Source organism: Aquarana catesbeiana, linkage group LG01 (genome assembly GCF_042186555.1).
Source record: "Aquarana catesbeiana isolate 2022-GZ linkage group LG01, ASM4218655v1, whole genome shotgun sequence".
Taxonomy (NCBI): Eukaryota; Metazoa; Chordata; class Amphibia; order Anura; family Ranidae; genus Aquarana; species Aquarana catesbeiana.
The window spans coordinates 204,673,752-204,697,552 of record NC_133324.1 but is presented as its reverse complement, the minus strand read 5'-3'; the positions used below and the strand labels follow the sequence as shown (position 1 = coordinate 204,697,552).

Genomic DNA, 23,801 nt, shown 5'->3' with positions numbered 1-23,801 from the left:
TCTCATATTCCCACAACTGAACAAACAGGAGACCTGTAACTGAAGCTCAAAACACAAAATGATTTGGCAAGAAACTTACATTTTCTTTTCTATAAAGCTTGGATTAGAAACACAGACATATTGCATTAACAGTCTTCAAAAGAGATACATTCTGATACATATTTAGCATCCAATGATAGGATGCATATTGAGAATTTCCATTTCATGCTTTAATGGTGTTAAGCAAGTGCATGTTAAAGCGGAACTTCACTCAAAGTGAAGAATTTTTTCAGGGGCAGGGTAAAAAGTACCATTTTATGGTGGTACGTGCTCCTGAAATCCTAGCCAAGGTGTAGTTGACCTCGCTTGTCCCATCCACCCTCCACACCCACATGAGACATGTAATACGTCCCCCGAGGACCAGTCTCCCTGAGCTGTGCAATGGGGGGACAGCTGTGATGCTATAGACAAGCAATTACCTTATTTTTAAATCAGCAGCTACAGTACTTGCAAGGTTCCTACTTAACCACTTGCCGACCACCTAACTGGGAATTAACCGCATTACTTTGACGTTAAATACTGTTGTTATAGCAGCAGTTAGCTGCCATAACCCCAGTATTGTTTTTTTCCTTAGGCGACCGGCTTCCAGATAAAAGTGGTCCCAGCGGCAGATGCGGCGTGGGATCACTTTTATAGGCGGCGAGAGAGGTGCCCTCCTCCCGCTGCTTTCTGGTCAATTCTGAGCTTACCAGAGCCCACAGTAAGCTCGGAACTGATCCAATGCGACCGACGGCTAGGCAGAAAGCCGAGTGAGGGCAAGATAGCCACCTATGCCCTTGGAGGACCGGAGCCACCTCTGTTGCACTTCAGGTCCTCGAGCAGATGGACAGGATTTTTTTTTGCTTTTTAAAAGGTAAAATGTGAGATCTGGGGTCTTTTTGACCCCAGATCTCTCAATAAAGAGAACCTGTTATGCATATTTCTAAGGGAGGTTTAAATTATTTGTAATAGAAATAAAAATGATAACAAAAAAAGAAAAAAAAAATTAAAGCGTCCTATCACTCCTAGCTCGCGCGCAGAAGCGAACGCAAACGTAAGTCATGCCTACATATGTAAGCGGTGTTCAAAACCACCCATGTGAGGCAACTTCACGATCGTTAAGAGCAAGAGCAAAAATTCTAGCACAAGACCTCCTCTAACTCTAAACATGTAACCTGTAAAAATGTTTAAAGTATCGCCTATGGAGATTTTTAAGTACTGTAGTTTGTCACTATTCCACGACAGTGCGAAATTTTAAAGCATGACATGTTAGACATCTATTTATTTATCGTAACATCATCTTTCACATTATTCAAAAAAAATTGGAATAACCTGTTTTTTTATTTTTTTTTTATTTTAATGTGTTTTTTTTTTTTTTTTTTTTACGTTTGAAAGACTTCTGCGCAAATACAGTGTGACATAAAATATGGCAACGACCGCCATTTTATTCTCTAGGGCCTCTGCTAAAAAAAAATATCATTTTTGGCGGTTCTAAGTAATTTTCCAGCAAAAAATGCAGATTTTTACTTGTAAACAACAAATGTCATAAAAAGGTCTGGTCTGGTGTTTCATTTGGAGCAACATTTATGATATGCTAAAGATTTAGGATTCTCGGGAGACAAGTACATTCTAATGACACACACGCATCCCTTTTATTTTAGAACAGAAATATGTAGTGACATGGAAATTGCTGGCAAATGAAATGCGGTCTGCTCTGATGTCTGATCTGTTCTTCTGTAGCCTGAAAAAGGATCACAGGAGTGCAGAACGTGATCCATAGCAGAAGTACCGCTATGCTTCTCCTTTAAAAGAGACTCTTGTTCTGTTCAATTAGGGCAACGTGACAGAGTCTCTTTAAAAGCAACTCTCCAATTGGCTTATACTTACTTTCCCCATGCTCCCTTAACCACTTGCTTATTGGGCACTTAAACCCCCCTCCTGCACAGACCAATTTTCAGCGCTGACGCACTTTGAATGACAATTGCGCGGTCATTCAACACTGTACCCAAATGAAATTTTTATAATTTTTTTTCACATAAATAGAGCTTTCTTTTGGTGGTTTTTAATCACAGCAGGGTTTTTATGTTTTGCTAAACAAACAAAAAAAAAATGGAAAATTTTGAAAAAAAAAAAAAATCATGTTTCATAGTTTGTTAAAAAATTTTGCAAACAGGTAATTTTGCTCCTTCATTGATATGGGCTGATGAGGCGGCACTGATAGGCTGCACTGATGGGGGCAGATAAGGCGGCACTAATGGGCACAGATAAGGCGGCACTGATAGGTGGCATTGATGGGCACTGGTAGGTGACACTGATGAGCAGCACTGATGAGGCACTGATTGGTGACACTGATAGGTGGCACTGTGGGCACTGGTAGGCGGCACTGTTGTGTACTGCTAGGTGACACTGGCAGGTGGCACAGGTGGGCACATATGAGCTGGCGGCAGCTCTCCTTTATCGGGACCGATGTCCCTTTGAGAGATGCCGGTGATCGGCTTGATCAGTTGGTAAGGGGTCGGGATCGACCCCTTACTTCGATCTGTGATCAGCCGAGTCTCATAGACTCCCTGCAGGGGGTGCGCAGGCAGCTAGGGCGTCAATAGATGTACTCCCGGCAAAGTAGGTCCACGCTGTAGCCGTCATTCGGCTATAGCGTGGATTTGAAGAAGTTAAAGGGTAACTCCACTTTGGTGGGGTTACCACCATGGGCGGAGGGAAAGAAAATCGAAAATCGCTGGACATGTTGATGGGGGAATCCCCCTGCAGCACTAGTATGTTCTTCTGGGGGGGCACACGGAGCCTTCCCTGTTGGCAGAACACAATGATTACTGCTTGCGGCTATAGCCACTGGCAAGAATTGTATTTAAAAAAAAATCGACTTGCGTACAATCAGCCTGCCTGTTTCGATCCATGTATGGCCAGCTTAAATCTAGCACAAAGTTCATGCACATAATTAGATTGTTCAGAAATTTGCCTGATGCAAGAGCTGAAGTCACATAGTAAGCCAATATTGCAATGGAAGCTGAAAAAAAATAGCTTAATGGTGTCGCCTTCACACAGAAATAATCTGCCAAAATCATTGTGAGTTACAAAATAGATTATTTTTTTTTGGATATGTTATAATAACATAAGATAAGCAATCCAGCCAAATACATGAAATATTCACAAAGCTTTCTAGGCATTAACCCCTTCCATGAAATTGGGTGAATGCTGATTAAATAAAAAAGGCAAAGGAGTTCCTGAAAGGGAAAATATGTAAATGACAGCTTCAAAGATTGCTTTATTCAAAGATTTGTTGAAGCAGAGCTTTAGATGACATTTTAAATTTGAAGCCACATATAATTTTGAGGAAAAATACTTTGGTGTCAAATTGAGTGAAACCAGCTGGTAGCAGCTGGTCTCCGGCTCAATTGTATGGAGGCTGAACTACGTCTCGCACACACTGCAGCACCACCTTGTGTACGTGTGATCATTCCCACGTAGCAGGAATGGGATCCCCTTTCTCTATAGCAAATCTGCCAAGAAAAAGTACATTCCTGGCATTCACATTACACAATCAAAATTCCATTATATTTTGTGAAATTACTTTATTAAGCTGAACTCCCAGTACCTATATATAAAACACACTAATTAATAAATGTAGGTTATATTCATTACAAATAATCAAATATATGTTTAATGCAACCAGAGCTGTTTAGAAACAGAATGATACCTAAAAGGATTGTAAAGTCTCAATGTTTTTCACCTTAATGCACACTATGTATAAAGGTGAAAAACCTCTCTGCCGCTCAGAGCCCCCCCTTTTACTTACCTGCGCCCAATTCGTTCCAGCGATGGGAATGAGCCCAGTGGCTTCAGCCACTGTCTCTCTCATCACTGGACAGATTTGATGGCAGCAGGAGCCAATAGCACCATTAATCTAATCCAGTGACACGGGAGCGGGGGGCTGGGCTGGAACACACTGTTTGTGTCAATGGACGCAGCAGTGGGTTTCGGAAGCGTGCCCCCCAGGGAAAGCAGCTCTCCGTGGGGGCACCCAATGGAGGGGAGGAGCCAGGAGCGCCGACGGGGCACCTCAGAAGAGGAGGATCAGGGCTGCTCTGTGCAAAACCCTTGCGCAGAGCAGGTAAGTAGTAAGTATAACTTGTTATTTTTATGTGAAAAAAAGCAAACCTTTACAACCCCTTTAAGGCTCCATGCACACTGGCGTAAAAAACTTTGCTTCTACAAGAGTTTTATGTTCTGCCTGTAGAAGCAACTCAATGTTATCTTATGTGTCCATGCACATAAGGACGTTTACAGGCAAATTTTCAGATCAACGTTTAGAGGCAGGAAAAAAAAAAACCTTCTCATTCACGTCTCTGATTGGAGCTCACTGGCAGTAAAAAAAAATTGAAACTCTCCTAAACTCGTCTAAACTTTGTACATAGAAATGCTCTATATGAGCGTTTTTTACTCCAAAGAGAACAGACCTTTTTTTTAAGCCCAGTGTGCATGGAGCCTAAAAAGGAATGTCCAGGCATTACCCACAATTGTGTATAAAATATATATTTGCGCTTACCCAAACAAAAAAATTATTATTATATAAAAAGGTTCTGCTGCTTACGATAGCCCAAATACTCAGCTAGTGATACATGTACAAAAAATAAGCGAGAAATCCACATATGAACAATATTTCTGATACAAATTGTGTAAATTCAAGATCAATTTCCATAACAAAAACAAGGTTATTTGAAACAAATCGGATGTAGCAATTAACAAAGTTCAACAGGTGCTGCAAAGAGTGCAATGTGGTTTGGGAACACAGTGTTTCACCCGGTGCTCCTTTTCACATAAAATTCTGAGAGAAGAGTCTCCAGGGTCCAAGTTGATGCCTCTTATGGGGAAACACGTCGGGTAGAGCAGCATTCCTTGACATCACCATGTATCAGCCCGCTGGCAAGATCCGTGGCTGTGTGCTACTTCAATTTTCTACTGTTTTTTTAAATGTAACACACAGCCACGGATCTTGCCAGCAGGCTGATACATGGTGATGTCAAGGAATGCTGCTCCACTTGATGCGTTTCCCCGTAAGAGGCATCGACTGGGACCGGAGACTCTTCTCAGAATTTTATGTGAAAAGGAGCACCGGGTGAACCACTTTGCACTCTTTGGCGCACCTGTTGAACTTTGTTAATTGCTACATCCTTTTTGTTTCAAATAACCTTTGTTTTTTTATGAAAACATATTGATATAGCATTTACACAATTTGTATCACAAATATTGTTCATATTTGGATTATGGATTGCCTATTCAGGTATGAATGGTGCCCTGCTGCTCCCCTTTTCCAAGCATTAGACCCTGTGTAAGCGCCATGCAGAATAGTGTCAAGGTATAGACAAGGTTGATGGTAGGTCGTTGGGCACGCAGACCAGACACAAGCGCTGAATGCTATGAGGTCAAATGCTCCCCAAAATCTTGGAAGTGATGGTATTTGCTGTACCTTTGACGGAACAACAGAGTAGCAAGGGAAATCATGGAAAACTAAAGGCCAGTTCACACCACAATTTCTGCATTCTGGATGCTTTTCTGCATGTGCATTTTTTTATGCTTTCTAGTGTTTTTTTTTTTTTTTTTTGCATTTTACCATGCTATATGCATTCCATAGTGAAAAAATGCAGCATGTTCTATCCTTGTTGAATGCACTGGAACACACTGCACTAATGTGAATTAGGCCCATTGGAATACATGGAAAACACTGTGCATACATTTTTAATGCAGATTAAAAAGACACTGGACTGCATCTGGTGTGAACCAGCCCTCAGATAAGTGGATAAGAGAGAGTGGGCTAATCAAAGGCTCCATGAAGACCTGAATAGCAAAAGTGACCAAGCTCTTTAAGCCTCGGTTCACACCAGAGGCAGCACGACTTGCAGGTTGCCTCACCGAGGCGACCTGCAAAACGACTTCTGTATAGAAGTCTATGCAAGTCGCCCCCAAAGTCGTACAGGAACCTTTTTCTAAGTCGGAGCGACTTGCGTCACTCCCCTTAGAACGGTTCCATAGCACAGAACGGGAGGCGACTTGTCAGGCGACTAGGTCGCCTGACAAGTCGTCCCTGTGTGAACCGAGTCGGCTCCTGCACATTGCAGCTCAAAAAAAAAAAAAAAAACTGCTTTTATTTCTCTGCCTAAAAGTTTGAAGAAGCTTGTGCTTTTTGGTGCTCTTTTGCGCATTTTTATTGCACGTTTTTGAGATTTTTTTAGCTCTTTCAAGCTTTTGTGGGCATAAGTTTTTTTGTTCACAAACCCTCCTCTCAGCTCATTTTTTCCATTTTTTTTGGTGCTTTTTGTATGGAAACATATTGATCTTTAATTTACACAATTTGTATCACAATTATTGTTCATATTTGGATTGCGCAATTATTTTTTCTACATTACCCACAATTACCCCAAACTTCCACCTACCCTCTAGAGCATGTTATACCATTACTTTCTTTATTTTGTTTTTAAACAACTTCAATACAAGGCACTTTTACCCCCTTCCTGCTCAGGTCAATTTTTAGCACTGTCACACTTTGAATGACAATTGGGCGGTCATGCAACACTGTATCAATGACCTTCTTACTCCTTGCAACATCATCACCAGGCTTGCAAAATGACAATGCTGCTGTACAAAAGGCGTTTCTGTTAAACATCCATCACAGGAAATGTGTTACTGGCTGGATCACTAGGTGAAAATAAAAGAAAAAAGAATAAAAAAAAAAAAAAAAAAAAGAAAAGAAAAAGGAATGCAGCCACCACATCTAAGGATTGATGAGCCTCAACATATTGAATGTTTGTTTTGGAGTTTAAAGCGGTAGTAAACCGAAGCCTTTAAAAAAAAAAAAAAAAAACCCTGCAAGACAATGGCATAATGTGCTAGTATGCATCGCATATGAAACGCTTACCTTAGAAGGAAGCCCTCCAGCGGCACACTGTCACCGCTGACAGGGCTGCCGTCTTCACCGGTCTTCTTTCCGGATTCGCATACTCCGGCTGTCTGATTGGCCAGTCACTTCCATGAATGTGCGCAGTAGTCACAGCCATGGCATAGAGCTCTGAAGGGACAGCACAGCTATGCCGTGCCTTCAGAGCACATGCACCGGTGACATCATCAGCTACATGCAATGTGAATATCTCCTAAACAGATCATGTTTAGGAGATATTCACTGTACCTACAGGTAAGCCTTATTATAGGCTTACCTGTAGGTACAAGTTTAATTAACCACTTAAGGACCAAGCCTCTGAGATTTGTTGTTTACAAGTTAAAAACAGTTTTTTTTGCTAGAAAATTACTTAGAACCCCCAAATATTATACTTTTTTTTTCTAACACCCTAGAGAATAAAATGGCGGTCGTTGCAATATTTTCTGTCACACCGTATTTGCGCAGCGGTCTTACAAGCGCACTTTTTTTGGTAAAAATACACTTTTTTGAATTAAAAAATAAAACAGTAAAGTTAGCCCAATTTTTTTTATACTGTGAAAGATAATGTTACGCTGAGTAAATTGATACCCAACATGTCACGCTTCAAAATAGTGCCCGCTTGTGGAATGGCGACAAACTTTTACCCTTAAAAATCTCCATAGGCGACATTTAAAAAAAATTCTACAGGTTGCATGTTTTATGTTACAGAGGAGGTCTAGGGCTAGAATTATGGCTCTCGCTCTACTAATCGCGGCGATACCTCACATGTGTGGTTTGAACACCGTTTTCATATGCGGGCGCCACTCACGTATGCGTTCGCTTCTGCATGCAAGCTCGTCGGGACAGGGTGCGTTTAAAAAAATTTTTTTTTTTTTCTTATTTATTTTACCTTTTATTTCTACACTGTTTTAAAAAAAAAAAAAAAAAAAAGTCACTTTTATTCCTATTACAAGGAATGTAAACATACCTTGAAAAAAGCATGACAGGACCTCTTAAATTTGAGATCTGGGGTCAAAAAGACCTCAGATCTCATATTTACACTAAAATGCAATAACAATTGAAAAAAAAAATTGTCATTTAAAAAAACGTCCCTTTAAGAGCTGTGGGCGGAAGTGGCATTTTGACGTCGCTTCCACCCAGCAATTGTACAGAGATAGTTGGAGCCATCTTCCCCTTACTCGTCTCCATACCCAGCTAGTGACAGGACGTGATTTCCTCCGCTGCTGCCGACGGATCGGGTAAGCAGCGGAGGGCACCGGATTGCGGCTCCCCTTTCCCACCGCCGATAAAAGTGATCTTGCAGTGAATCCGCCGCAGAGACCACTTTTATCTTGTAGCGGACTGCCCGCTGAAGAAGGGGATACCGGGGTTATGGCAGCTAGCTGCTGCCATAACAACGATATCCTCCTTCCAACGGCCGATGTAAAACTGCGGCAGGCGCCCGTAAGTGGTTAAAAAAATACTTTACTACCACTTTAAATACATTGTGCTGCTGCTGAAAAGAAGGCTGCAACTTTGCTTTGCTGACTGGCAGAGGTTCAGGGATGACAAAACTGAATTACAAAGCCTTTGGCAGGCAAAACATGGATATTTCAATTGTGCACTTTAGCTGCTTGCCAGAAGATCGGTTTTAGGGCTCATGCACACTGCATCTCAAAGAAGCTGCCCCTACAGGCTTTTGAGCTTTTTTTAGTTCTTTTTTTCTGCCTGTAAACTCCCCTCCATGTTAGCCAATGTGTCCATGCACACTATGGCGTTTTTTTTTAAGAGTTTACAGGCATATGAGCTTACAAGCAGAAACCCCCCCCCCCCCCACCAAACTTGCATTTTTTATTATCAGTAGTTTTCAGTTAGTTTTTCATAAAGAAGGATATAAACAGATAACGGTGGTACACTCTGTATACAGTAGAATGTACAACAAAAGATTATTTATATGGCTACAATGCCAAATAAGAGTCATATTTAAACTTGAACTTTGGAGGTAATATCAGTACTAGTCTTACGGTAGGGGTGTTGTTTCCCCATCCTGGACACCCCATTTGGGAGCAAAACTGCGTCTTGGGGAGGGTGGCAACACAGCCAAATATGGTTTTGTGTCATAATTTTATTGAAACAAATTGAGGTGTTGCAATAACAAAACTTGAGACAAGGTAGTTCAACACATCAGTTGGTACACAAATCCACATAACGGTGTAATCTGCAGTGCACATGTACAGAGGATAAATTAACCTATTGCTTGTCGTTAGTAGGCAAGTTAAGCTTGCCAAAGGTGGGAAAGGAGAAGGGGAGGGAAGGGCATTATAGGGAAGGAGGGGCAAGGGTAGGGAAAACCAGTCATCATAATATAAACACATTCAAACTTTGACTGTACACTTAGGGTTTGATAACCAGAGATCCCACTTTAAATGCTGTGATATTGAGGGTTGTGATCGCCAATAAGTTCTCCATCTCACACTGATGGTTTAGGGCGAGAATGGCATTACTGGGGTAAGGTGGATTGGTAGTGTTTCACTGCCTTGCGATTTTTGCTGCTAATAAAAGTTGTATAATCACTACTCGGAATTTGGGTTGAAATTCATGAATGTTCTTGTGCAAGATGGCTAGCTCTGGATTAGGAGCCATGTGTTAGCCACATATATCTGACAATGTGGAAAAGATCATATTCCAAAATGACCTCATTGATATGCAAGACCAGCGTGTATGGTATAGAGTACCAGATTCCCCACATTTCCTCCAGCATAGGGCTGTTTGAGATGAGTAGACCAAATTCACATTTTTGAGAGGAGCTTTCAAGCAGAAAAGACACCCAAGCATCCAAAAATGCACGAAAAAGCGCAAAAAAAAAAAAATTTGGAAAAAAATGAGCTGAGAGGAGGGTTTGTGAACAAAAAAGCTTATGCCCACAAAAGCTTGAAAGAGCTAGAAATATCTCAAAAACATGCAATAAAAACACACAAAAGAGCACCAAAAAGCACAAGCTTCTTCAAGCTTTTAGGCAGAGAAATATTTTTTATTTTTGATCTGCAATGTGCAGGAGCCCTTAAAGAGCTATTCAGGTCTTCATAGCCTGAATAGCCTTTGATTAGCACACTCTCTTACCCACTTATCTGAGGGCTGGTTCACACCAGATGCAGTCCAGTGTCTTTTTAATTTGCATTAAAACTTTTATGCAGTGTTTTCCATGTATTGTAATGGTGTGTCAGAAGAATATATTTTGCGCTAACCATATAGAGATCCCACAGGTACAGCTGCTTGTGTAAGTCAAAAATACAAAAAGGACCCAAAGTAATAATGAAAAAATACAAGCGCGCCACCAATGAATATATATAGTGATATAATGTATATAACAGCTATATCCACGTGATTTACCACTGTTTTTGTGAGAAAGTAAATAAAAAAAAAATATATGAAAAATTGTGATACATTCTACAAAATAACTTGGATAACCTATTGTGCATAGTGTTTATATGTCACAACTAAAAAGCAACTAAGTTACTCAATATACTGGTAACCTAATACAAATATCTTTAAATGAAATTCTTTTCAGAATTGTGAAACATTGTTACACATACATATTATTATGTGCCTTTTTAGAACTGGTGTTTATGTGAAAAGAAAAATTGTGTTGATTTATGTGCTTGTGATTTTATTATCAGCAATCTGGTTGCTCCCTCTTCACATGCCAATTTAAATCAATAATTGTTCCTCTACAAAGAGATATTTAATAAGAATATACACCCTCGTGATATATCACAAACAATGAAGTCCGTGTGAGGATATCTTGTATTGTAGATCAACCATAAATCTTCTGCTTGGACACACACAGATGATCTTCCCACTTTAGGTAACGTAAAAATGCTCGCTTACCGAATCTGTTGGATCTCAGATTATAGAGATCTAATGGGCTTGTTGCATTTGCCTGCCGGCTTCTGTGATCTCCACCCGGATAACACTCCAGAAAGCTGTCCTCTCTTCTTTCAGTGGAACAGCAAACAGACACTTCTTTAAGGTTCAGGTGTTGATTTCCACAACTGCAGGAGGGAAGATCAATTATCTTCCCTGGATCCTCCACATATCCAGACCCCTCAGTGAAGATAAAACGGGGGAGACTCCATAGTGTAGATGTATAAAATTTATTATCAAAAGTCACATATGCACACAACAAATGCACACAGCACTAAAAACACAGCATTCCGGGAACTGCAAGCCAAAAAGTCAAATCAAACTGCACAGCAAGTAACACCGCAAATTGTGCACAGTAAAGGGAACCGGATAAAAAATAGCAATAGCTCACAGGCAGCAGAGGGTTGAGCCTTCTTACTGCATCGGGAAAAAATGAATAAAACGTGATGGCATTACAGCCGCTTGCTCCATCTGACGCACGTTTGCACTCAACAGACTTCTACTGGGAACGGAGACCTGTGAACACCATGTCTAAAAAGGCACATAATTTGTAACAATGTTTCACAATTCTGAAAAGAATTTAATTTAAAGATATTTATATTAGGTTACCAGTATATGGAGTAACTTAGTTGCTTTTTATTTGTGACATATAAACACTATGCACAATAGGTTATCCTAGTTATTTTGTAGAATGTATCACAAATTTTTCATATTTTTTTTTATTTACTTTCTCACAAAAACAGTGGTAAATCACGTGGATATAGCTGTTATATACATTATATCACTATATATATTCATTGGTGGCGCGCTTGTATTTTTCATTATGTATTTTAATGGGCCTAGTTCACATTAGTGCAGAGTGTTCCAGTGCATTCAACAAAAATAGAACATGCTGCATGTTTTCACTATGGAACGCATCTAGAGTGGTAAAATGCATAAAAAATGCACATGCAGAAACGCATCCAGAATGCAGAAATTGTGGTGTGAACTAGTCTTTAGTTCTCCATGATTTCCCCTGCTATCCTGTTGTTCTGTCAAAGGTACAGCAAATACCATCACTTCCAAGATTTTGGGGAGCATTTGAACTCCTCATAGCATTCAGTGATTGTGTCTGGTGCCCAATGATCTATCATCAACTAAGCCTTGACACTATTCTGCATGGCGCTAACACAGGGTCTAACGCTTGGAAAAAGGGAGAAGCAGGACATCATTCATACCTGAATAGGCAATCCAAAATGTACATTATTAGCAAACGTAAATGTGCCAAGATTGAAACTCTTTCACTACTGCGGATGAATTACAAATCTTCTAGCTGTGCCTTCCTCAAGGTGGCTAATGACATATGTAATATGTCCTGGCAATATAAGGGCTCAAACATGCATGGCTGAATCAATGTAAACTACATTTATCGGCTCTGCCTTACCTATCTCATGACCACCTTATGCACGGAGGATGTGAGTGGAAAGTGTCCGCCAATCTGTTTTATTTTGTGAATAATCCTGGAATCCTTCCAAATTCAATGTCAGTGCAGCAAATGGGAAGAAGGAGAAAATTTTCATAGCAAAAAACACCTTCAATTTTCAATGTTTTCCAAAAAGGCACAGCGTTAAAGTGGTTGTATTTTTTTTTAACCTTAAAAGAGAAGTATGGGTTTTCATTTTTTTTAGATTCATACTTACCTCAGCGGATGGAGCATCAGACCAATGCTGTAGCTGTCCCCTGGCATCTCTGCACTGAGAACCGAGTCACCTAACACCGGCAATGGCTCGGTTCTTACTCCTGTCAGTCAGCATCTCTCCTGCTCCGATCCTCCACGCTCATTGGAGCACTGAGCTGTGGAGGGGCAGGGAGCGGCCGTCTTAGTGTCTTGCAGAGACTGCCATCAATCAAGACAGCTAGCGGATCCAGACTTAGGAAGTCGGAATGGCGCACTGCCTCGACTGATGGCAGTGACGTCAGAGAGCAGACTTCAGACCGCAATCCGCTGAAAACAGGTCACAGGAGTGTAAAACGAATTGCACTCCTGTGACCCAGAGAAGCCCAGCCTAAAAAGCTCAGGCTGGACTTCTCCCTTAATTCATGTAAGCGTTAAGGTGAATTGAAAAAAAATTCACATTTTTATTGGTACAAAGTAAAAGAGTTTACCTTTATGTGTGTTGGGTTTTCCCTGAAATGCAGTGGTCGGGGCCCTACTTCCCTGGTTCTGGCTGCGTGTACTCTTAATACTTTTGACAGAATCCATGCCAGTTCTCCCTGAGAACCATCATAGCATCTGGGGATCTATCCATCTGTAAATGTCATTATATGTAATTGCAGTTCTTTTATAATAAACACCTACAGTACCTGACAAAAGTGAGTACCCCCCCTCACATTTTTCTAAATATTTTATTTATTATTTTTACTTATTATTATATTTATGTGACAACACTGAAGAAATGACACTTTGCTACAATGTAAAGTAGTGAGTGTACAGCTTGTATAACAGTGTAATTTTTCTGTCCCCTAAAAATAACTAAACACACAGCCATTAATGTCTAAACCACCGGCAACAAAAGTGAGTACACCCCTAAGTGAAAATGTCCAAATTGGGCCCAATAAGCCATTTTCCCTCCCCGGTGTCATGTGACTCGTTAGTGTTACAAGGTCTCATGTGTGAATGGGGAGCAGGTGTGGTAAATTTGGTAATGTCGCTTTCACTCTCTAATACTGGTCACTGGAAGTTCAACATGGCACCTCATGGCAAAGAACTCTCTGAGGATCTGAAAAAAAGAATTGTTGCTCTACATAAAGATGGCCTAGGCTATAAGAAGATTGGCAAGACCCTGAAACTGAGCTGCAGCATGGTGGCCAAGTCTATACAGAGGTTTAACAGGACAGGTTCCACTCAGAACAGGCCTCGCTATGGTCGACCAAAGGAGTTGAGTGCATGTTCTCAGCGTCATATCCATAGGTTGTCTTTGGGAAATAGACGTATGAGTGCTGCCAGCATTACTGCAGAGGTTGAAGGGGTGGGGGGTCAGCCTGTCAGTGCTCAGACAATACGCCGCACACTGCATCAAATTGGTCTGCATGGCTTTTGTCCCAGAAGAAAGCCTCTTCTAAAGATGATGCACAAGAAAGCCTAACAGTTTGCTGAAGACAAGCAGACTAAGAGCATGGATTACTAGAACCATGTCCTGTGGTCTCATGAGACCAAGAAAATTGTATTTGGTTCTGAAGCGTGTGATGGCAACCACATGAGTACAAAGACAAATGTGTCTTACCTACAGTCAAGCATGGTGGTGGGAGTGTCATGGTCTGGGGCTGCATGAGTGCTGCCGGCACTGGGGAGCTACAGTTCATTTGGGGAACCATAATTGCCAACATGTACTGTGACATACTGAAGCAGAGCATGATCCCCTTTCCTCTGAGACTGGGCCGCAGGGCAGTATTCCAACATGATAACGACCCCAAACACACCTCCAAGACGACCACTGCCTTGCTAAAGAAGCTGGGGGTAAAGGTGATGAACTGGCCAAGCATGTCTCCAGACCTAAACCCTATTAAACATCTGTGGGGCATCTTCAAATGGAAGGTGGAGGAGCGCAAGGTGATGTTGTCATAGTAGAATGGAAGAGGACTCCAGTGGAAACCTGTGAAGCTCTGGTGAACTCCACGCCCAAGAGGGTTAAGGCAGTGCTGGAAAATAATGGTGGCTACACAAAATATTGACATTTTGGACCCAATTTGGACATTTTCACTTGCAGCAAAGTGTAATTTCTTCAGTGTTATCACACGAAAAGATATAATAACATATTTACAAAAATGTGAGGGGTGTGCTCACTTGTATCCTTGATACTGTATATGTCAAGGATGTTTCCCGTTTTAAACTCTTAATTTGTTTGTAATTAAAATGTGAATTTAAGTTTTTGGTGTGGTACCTTCAAAGTCTCATTAGTTCTTGTTGTGTCTTTAGGAATTCATTATTCTTCTGTGCAAAGGGATGTGTTCGCCCGTACAGGATGTACAGGTATTCTCTGCGTGTAGGAAGTCCCATTCATATCTATTGTGACGCAGTGGCTACACAAAGCTGCCTCTCCCAATATGTCCATGTCCGTGCAGCTGCTGCCTACCAACAGACATGATGAACATCGGTCCATCCCATGTGGGCAAACATGGCATGGGGGCACGCTTTAAGTATGCCTGTGTGAATGAGGCCTAACTGTGTGCATGTTTATTTTGTTTCTATTGCAGTACAGTTTTACCTTTTTAAATTTAGAAGGGCTTTCTTTGACCCGTTTATGACCGCCCAATACATATGTGCAGTGGCAAAAGTGTGGGCTTTAACACTCACATGCTGCACATATGCGTCGCTGGGTGGCCCGATTGAGTGCTCAGCATGCATTCACAATGCACCCCTAGCACAAAGACCGAACCATCACAGACAGCTTTCAGTCCAGACTACAGATCAGTAGCCAGAAGACCAGGGACGCCAAGGTATGGTAAAGTGTTAAAATTGTGCTTGTGTGCGCTAATAACTATCATGAAATGTCTAAAAATCAACAATACCATTTTTTTATTTCTACAAATCCTAAATTTGAAAAACTATATAGTTTGTTGGGAACTTTTTTTGCACATACTATATTGTTTACTGTAAGCTCATCATGATAAAGCCCAAAAAATACTGACCTCAACTTGACCACTGACTTTTTTGATCATAAAACAAGCCATAAAATCTGTTGCCTTTTCCTATGGAATTCATGTTTTCTAAAGAAAAGAACTGCTGAAATTGTTATTCCATCTGTAGAATATAAATTAGTTGGAAGACAGATGGATGTAGAAAGTAATCCGAGATATAGAACAAACAGTACCTTGTAACAATTCAGAGTGACAACTACCCAAAAACACATTTCAACTACAGACTGCAGACACGACGTCATTATGTAGTTACATTAATAAAGGTAATCAAGCAACAAACATAGAACTAACTTCAATGGGAGTATTGACAAAACATTATAGTTCAATGTAATAAATTAATTTTAAATACAAAGGGAGTAAGAACCATTTATCTGTTTATTATAAAAGGGCAAGGGCTGTTTAAAACTATGTTTTGAGCAAAGAATTTCAACTGTGAAAGAAGTTCATTACAAATCAGTAATACAGATCAAAGACAAAATGATGGGCATAATTTCCCTTGTAGCCCTGGTGGCAGTGTTAATTTTAGTCTTAGGACTAAAATGACATTTTAGTTTTAGTCCCATTTTAGTCTTCTGCAATTGTTTTAGTTTTAGTCGTATTTAGTCGACTAAATCTCCAGTACATTTTAGTCGACTAAAATCTCCAGTACATTTTAGTCGACTAAAATCTCCAGTACATTTCAGTAATTGCAATTTAGTTTTAGTCATAGTCTTTGGACTAAAATGGCATTTTAGTTTTAGTCTCATTTTAGTCTTTTGACTAAAATGGCATTTTAGTTTTAGTCTCATATTAGTCTTTTGACTAAAATGGCTTTTAGTTTTAGTCGTCTCAATTGTTTTAGTTGTATTTTAGTCGACTAAAATAGTATTCATTTAGTCGACTAAAATGTTTTAGTCGACTAAATTAACAGTGCCTGGTGCCCTCTTCTCACTAACCCCTTAGATAAGTTGAAAAGGGCTCAACTCTTCCCCTTGTATGTTTTATATGGAAAGCCATACAGTTGAGGAGACAAACAGCCATGTGGCAGGTCAGGGAAAAATAACAGAAAACAGATGCAATTGTCACTGGCAACAGGACCTTTGTGAATTCCACTCAAAGCACATTCAAGGAATGCACAGGTACTTCTACAGTAACTCCTTACACTGAACCCTTGCGGCTAGATGCACCACACCCCAGGAAATGGTGACAGGAGATACTGAGACCAAAGAAGCACAGGTTGCCAGCTGTATGGTAGTCAGATGGATCTGCAGTGGTGATGTTTCCTCAGGTTCAAGTTCACAGCAGGATATGTGGTCAGGAACGGAAGCCAAGGTCAGAGCATAGTCGTCAAGAAGAGTAGACAGGAGCATTATCGGCAGCTACCAGGGTCATACACAGGAGGTAATCAGAAACAGGTCCATGGAACAAGCTCAGTTCAGAGAGGTCAGAGCCAGGAGAGAAGCAAGGGGGAGTCCAGAAGCAAGCTGGGTTGGTAACAGGTGATCCAGAAGTAACAAGCACACAGGAACACTCTTATCAGGGAGCTGAAGACCAGTGAGAGAAGTCTGTCAGCAACTGTCTTCCTTATAAAGGTCAGAGGGCGCCAAGGTTTATCGCATTCCGCAAGAGTCAGTGCGCACAAGCAAGGGATGAATTTTACAGTGATTGGATTTGGGGCTGAAAGGACAGGGCAGAGTCTAGGATTACACCTAGTACCCTGGCGTGAGGGGAGGGACTGATAATTGCATTATTGATCTTTATATAAAAGTTTGTGAGGAGGCCACAAGTGGGGGTGAATATTACAAGCTTGGTTTTAGAAAGATTTTGAGAAGTGGAGTGACATCTATTTTGATCTTTCAGTTAGTAATGTGAGAGGAGACTGAAAGAGTGAGGTGAGCAGTCATCATCATGGAGATGGTATTGGAAGCCATAAGAGGTACATGACCAAAAAAAGAGGTGTAGATAGAGAAAAGGTCCAAGAACAGGGCCTTGGGGAACCTTACAGAAAGAGAAAGTGGAAGATTGCTCCTGCAATAGATGGGAGCAGAACCAGAAAAAAGCAGATTCTTGGAGATCAAGAGAGTGTAATTTTTGAGGAGGAATTCTTTGTGATGCACTGCATTGGAGAAAAAGACACAGGTACAGTATCCATTTCTGTTCCGGTGTGTTGTCAGCCCATTTAAATAAATAAGCTGCCTTACTGCAGCAAACTTAATCACAACAGTGACGTTTGAAGAAGACCGGACGTATATTGTGCTCTATTTTAAGTCACTTTACATTATATGTTGGAAAATTCAGAAAACATGCATTTTAAAATGTGACGAGTTAAATGGTGCTGTATATTTTGGTTTGCAAGTTTCCCTTAGTAGCCACAATACATTTTTACATAATATACTGTCCAAACAAATAAATTAGCTAACTCACAAACTTGACAATAGCTGCAAGTTTTCATAGTCCAGCAGGGAGGGACTGAACTGCAATCCAGCTGAATTTGTCTGTGGTATCACAGAACTGATGATGTGGCAGCCTAGAAACAGCTGCTGGAAACACTCCTATATATACACACAGCACTACAGAAAATTTTGTTCTATTCTGTGTGGTATGATTAAAGAATGTGCTCATATTTGAAAGAAGTTAAGTCCGGAAATACATTTTTTATACATTATTTTATGTGCATTACTGACCTACATCACAACAAACAGCTTCAGTGGCACTCCTCCCAAGTTCTGGTTAGCCCATGACCACTTAAGGTGGGAGTAAACGCCTATGCATGACCTTTACCTATAGGTAAGCCTATAATAAGACTTACCTATAGATACTGTAAATATCTCCTAAACGTGCACCGTTTAGGAGATATTTACTAGAGATGCAGCCGGTGACGTCACCAGTGCATGTGCGCTAAAGGAACACCATACCTGTGCCGTTCCTTCAGAGTCCTGTGGCGTGAATGGCAGCTCCCGCACGCATGCATGGGAGTGACTTTATTGCAGCTCCAGCCACTCACACAGCCGGAGTCCGCAGGACCCGCGTGAAGATGGAAGCACTTTCAACGTGTCGCTGGAGGGCTTCAGTCTAGGGTAAGTTTCACATAATGTGCTAGTATGTGATTCACACTAGCACATTATGACACTGCCTTGAAGGTTCCCAAACTAAATTTGTATAATTTTCTTCCCACAAATAGAGCTTTCTTTTGGTAGTATTTGATCACCTCTGTGGTTTTTATTTTTTGCTAAAGTAAAAAAGACCGAAATTTTTGAAAAGAAAATGTTTTTCTTTGTTTCGGTTATAAAATTTTGTTTTCTCCTTCACTGACGGGCACTAATAAGGCAGCACTGATATGTAGAATTGATGGGCACTGATAGGCAGCACTAATAGGTGGCACTGATGATGAGGTACTGACAGGTTTTATTGATGGGCACTGTGGTGGGCACTGACAGGCGTTTCTGATGGGGCACTGATTGGCATGGTTTTTGGCACATCTGATGGGGTTGTGCTGACAATCAATGTGCTGATCATCAGCACAGACCCCCACTCTGACAGGGAGAGCTGCCGATCGGCTCTCCCTGTCAGCGTGAACCAAGGAAAGCTGTTTACTGGCACTTCCTGGTTCACACTGTGATTGGTCACAGCTCATTACGTGGTAAGGAGCCTCCGTCAGGGGCTCCTTACTACGATCGGAAATGCAGTGTGTCAGACTGACACACAACACCTCCGATTGCCGGCATGTTATTCTGCTGGACGTCATACGATGCTCAGTCAGGATAACAGAACCACCATCCGACCGTCATTCTGCTATAGGCCAGACGGAAAGTGGTTAAAGTGATAATAATCAGCTTTCAGCAGCTGTAAAGTGGTTGTAAAGCTTCAAGGTTTTTCACCTTAATGCATTAAGCTACCCCTAGACCCCCCCTTTTTCTTAACTAAGCCTGATCCGATCCAGCGATGTTCTCAAGCCCAGTGGCTCCAGCTGTGGTCTCTCGCCTCATTGGCTCCCGCTGCTGTCAATCAAATCCAGTGACACAGGAGTGGGGGACGGGACAGAGTCCCGCTGTCTGTGTCAATGGATGCAGCAGCGGGACTCAGGAGCAAGCTTGAACGGGTGCCTCCATATAAAGAGGCATTCCATGGGGGCACCCGATGAAGAGAAGAGGCCTTGGGGCACCCCAGAAGAGGGTTGGGGCTGCTCTGTCCAAAACAATACTTGAAGGTAAGTATAGGCATGTTTGTTATTTTTAAAAAACGAGGGTTTGCAACCCCCTTTAATCCCTTAATAAGTATGCAGCTTCTTTATTTTTTAATCTTTGCCTGTGATCATGTTTAAGGCGGTGCCATGACCACTGTCCAGGTTTCCTGTTTCAGAGCGGCTCCTTTCTCTTGCAGCGTCATATGAAGTAGCCCTTGTATGCAAGAGTTGTGCCCTCTTGCGCTGTGTGCATCAATAGAAATACACATCGCTGTAGCCTAGGATGGCAAGGCACTGCAGTTTTGAATAGCACACCCAATGGCACTTGCATTTCATCACACACTGACGCACATGGTGACAGTGTTGTGCATTTTGCAATGCCTGTTAACGCACTGTATGGATGCAAACTAGTACAAAGTGTATGTAAACCCCAACATTGAACTTCTCATATTTGGTGTGTTTTGGTCTGTTAAATATACCAATAGACATGTTTTGTTATATTTGTTGGATAAGTCAACAAAAAAATATTCTATCATGTCAGAAATTTATACCTCCCTGTATTATCTCAGTCTAATTAGACCTCCTAGTTCTTATCTTGGCCACTCCTGAGTTTACAAAAATTCTGTATGTCCTCAGCTCATAACAGAACTTAGGAGCTGAATAAATTTCAAGATCATTGGATATTTTTGTGTACTAGCGGGGTCATAAAAGATATAAAACATGGGAAATATGCATGTATTGCAGACTGTATTATATACATATATATTGTGATATTGGGGGGTGTTTACCTGAGCGGTAGATGCTCTCTTTTTGTGTCACACAGGCGTTATTGTTAAGGGCCCGGTAGCTCATGTTTATTAAAAGTGAAAAAACAAAACAAGTCCATCCTGGATTCCCACGCAGGGGTTTCAACTTCACTTAGCACATATAAATGAAAAACATACAAAGCTCTCTTGTCAGCAGTACCTCTGCTTGCTCCCAACAGACTTCTTGATTCCTTCCAGCCCCCTGGACTCACTGACTGCCTTATGCCGCGTACACACGACCGGACTTTCTGTGAAACTCGGTCCGACGTTCTTCCCGCCGGACTTTCCGGCGGACTACCGCCAGACTTTCTGAACAGACGGAGTTGCCTACACACGACCGGACTTTCCAGCAGGCTAGGTCCGCCCGTCTTCCCGACGGACTTTCGCCGGAGTTACGCCGGACTTTCCGAATGAACGGACTTGCCCACACACGGACAAGTCTGTTCATTTTGAACGTGACTCGGGTACGACGGGACTAGAAAAGGAAGGGGGCATGGTCACCGCATGATGCTGACCACGCCCCCCTAAAACATCACAGGCCCCGCATGTCCAGGGACTGTGACGGCATAAGGGGGCGGGGTATCCGCCTATACAAGTCACATCGCAGCGCTCAGAGAGCATTCCAGCCGGAGAGACTGTCGTGTCAACATCGGAAGAAGAGAAGAGGGAAGAAGCCAGAAGACCGGGCCCCTGCTAGCAAAAGAGCGGCATGAAGATAGCGGAGGAGCCGGCAGAAGAACTGGAACACCAGGAGCAGAGGTCGAACACCGGGAGAAGAGGCCAGAGAGAGTGGAGAAGAACCAACCGGACGCCGGGAGAAGAGGAACCGGAGGGCCCCCCGAAGTCGGAAGACCCCCGAAGCCGGAAGAAGACCCTCCCGGAGCTGTCTAATAAATTACTTGTGTAGTGCGTTTTATTATTGACACTTTTTCCCTAGGTGAATGGGTAGGGGTACCATGTACCCCATACTCATTCACATAGGGTAGGGGGGCCGGGATCTGGGGGCGCTCTTATTATAGGGGGCTCCCGGATTCCGATAAGCCCCCCCGCCCGCAGACCCCGACAACCAACGGCCAGGGTTGCTGGGAAGCGGCCCTTGTCCTAATCAACATGGCACAAGGTGCTTTGCGGTGGGGGCCCCCGCAGGGCGCCCCCTCCCCCAAAGCACCCACCCCCCCATGTTGAGGGCATGCGGCCTGGCACGGTTCAGGGGGGGGCACTCGATCGTCCCCACCCCCTTTCCTGACCGGCCGGGCTGCGTGCTCAGATCGGGGTCTGGTATGGACTTTGGGGGGGACCCCATGCCGTTTTTTTTTTCGGCGTGGGGGTTCCCCTTAAAATCCATACCAGACCTAAGGGCCTGGTATGACCCACGCTCGCCACAATAGGATAATTTGTTTTTCCTATTGCAGCGAGCACGAGATGCAATACCCTGCCCTTGTGTCGTATCTGGTCCGTCGGACCAGCATACAGATGAACGGGCTTTCCGTCAGGAACTGAGTCCGCCGGATTCACGACGGAAAGATTTGAAACGTGCTTCATTTCTATGTGCGGCGGACTTTCGGGAAAAAAAGTCTGCGGGAGCCTACACATGATCGGATTGTGTGGCGGACTCTGGTCTGCCGAACCAATTATCCCGGAATAGTCTGCTCGTGTGTACGCGGCATTAGTCTCCCTGACTCTCAAAGCTGGCCAGCCTTTCCCAGTTCCTGGACATAGAATCCCCCTTACACAGGGCTGCAGTCTCCCACAGGGCAGATAGTTTTCCTGACAGGGGTCTGTCTTCAAACAGCAGCAAGCTGCTCACAATCCACCTTCCATCCCCTACTGCTCTCACCAGCCCCTTGTTATATGGGCTGTGTGCACCTGGGCACACACCCTGCCGGCTGTCCACAACACCCGGACACAGGGTTGGAGACCCCGTCCCACCCAAGACTCTTAGGAATCTCCAAACTACAGAGCCCCATCCGGAAAAGCCAGAGCAGTTTCCTCCACTCAGAACCTAAGCTTTGTATCTCTGCAGTCAGACATGCAATCTCTGTGTCCATTTTCAACCTATTTCCATAGGGACAGAGCCTTGCTCTGTCACACACCAAAAAAAAAAAAAAATATATATATATATATATATATATATATATATATATATATATATATATATATATATATATATATATATATATATATATATATATATATATATATATACACACACACATATACACACACACACACACAGTGGCTTGCGAAAGTATTCGGCCCCCTTGAACTTTTCAACCTTTTGCCACATTTCAGGCTTCAAACATAAAGATATAACATTTTTATTTTTTGTGAAGAATCACCAACAAGTGGGACACAATTGTGAAGTGGAACGAAATCTTTTGGATTTTTGAAACTTTAACTAATAAAAAACTGAAAAGCGGTGCGTGCAAAATTATTCGGCCCCCTTGCGTTAATACTTTGTAGAGCCACCTTTTGCTGCGATTACAGCTGCAAGTTGCTTGGGGTATGTCTCTATCAGTTTTGCACATCGAGAGACTGAAATTCTTGCCCATTCTTCCTTGCAAAACAGCTCGAGCTCAGTGAGGTTGGATGGAGAGCGTTTGTGAACAGCAGTTTTCAGCTCTTTTCACAGATTCTCGATTGGATTCAGGTCTGGACTTTGACTTGGCCATTCTAACACCTGGATACATTTATTTGTGAACCATTCCTTTGTAAATTTTGCTGCATGTTTGGGATCATTGTCTTGTTGGAAGATAAATCTCCGTCCTAGTTTCAGGTCTTTTGCAGACTCAGGTTTTCATCCAGAATGGTCCTGTATTTGGCTGCATCCTTCTTCCCCTCAATTTTAACCATCTTCCCTGTCCCTGCTGAAGAAAAGCAGGCCCAAACCATGATGCTGCCACCACCATGTTTGACAGTGGGGATGGTGTGTTGAGTGTGATGAGCTGTGTTGCTTTTATGCCAAACATATCATTTTGCATTGTGGCCAAAAAGTTCGATTTTGGTTTCATCGGACCAGAGCACCTTCTTCCACATGTTTGATGTGTCTCCCAGGTGGCTTGTGGCAAACTTTAGACGACTTTTTATGGATATCTTTGAGAAATGGCTTTCTTCTTGCCACTCTTCCATAACGGCTAGATTTGTGCAGTGTACGACTGATTGTTGTCCTATTGACGGACTCTCCCCCCTCAGCTGTAGTTCTCTGCAGTTCATCCAGAGTGATCATGGGCCTCTTGGCTGCATCTCTGATCAGTCTTCTCCTTGTCTGAGCTGAAAGTTTAGAGGGACA

General features: G+C 42.3%; 1 protein-coding gene across 2 annotated transcripts in view; it reads right to left on the bottom strand.

Annotated features, from left to right (window-relative positions):
• Positions 1–23,801, bottom strand: part of SRFBP1 (serum response factor binding protein 1) — a 213,506-nt gene that overhangs the window by 171,626 nt on the left and 18,079 nt on the right. Inside the window, exon 2 of one of the 2 annotated variants that reach the window (XM_073624678.1) lies at positions 12,291–12,374. The exons of the other annotated variant lie outside the window; for it this stretch is intronic. The gene's annotated coding sequence lies outside the window, so the exon portion shown is untranslated. The remainder of the gene's footprint in view (positions 1–12,290; positions 12,375–23,801) is intronic. 2 annotated transcript variants of the gene reach the window in all.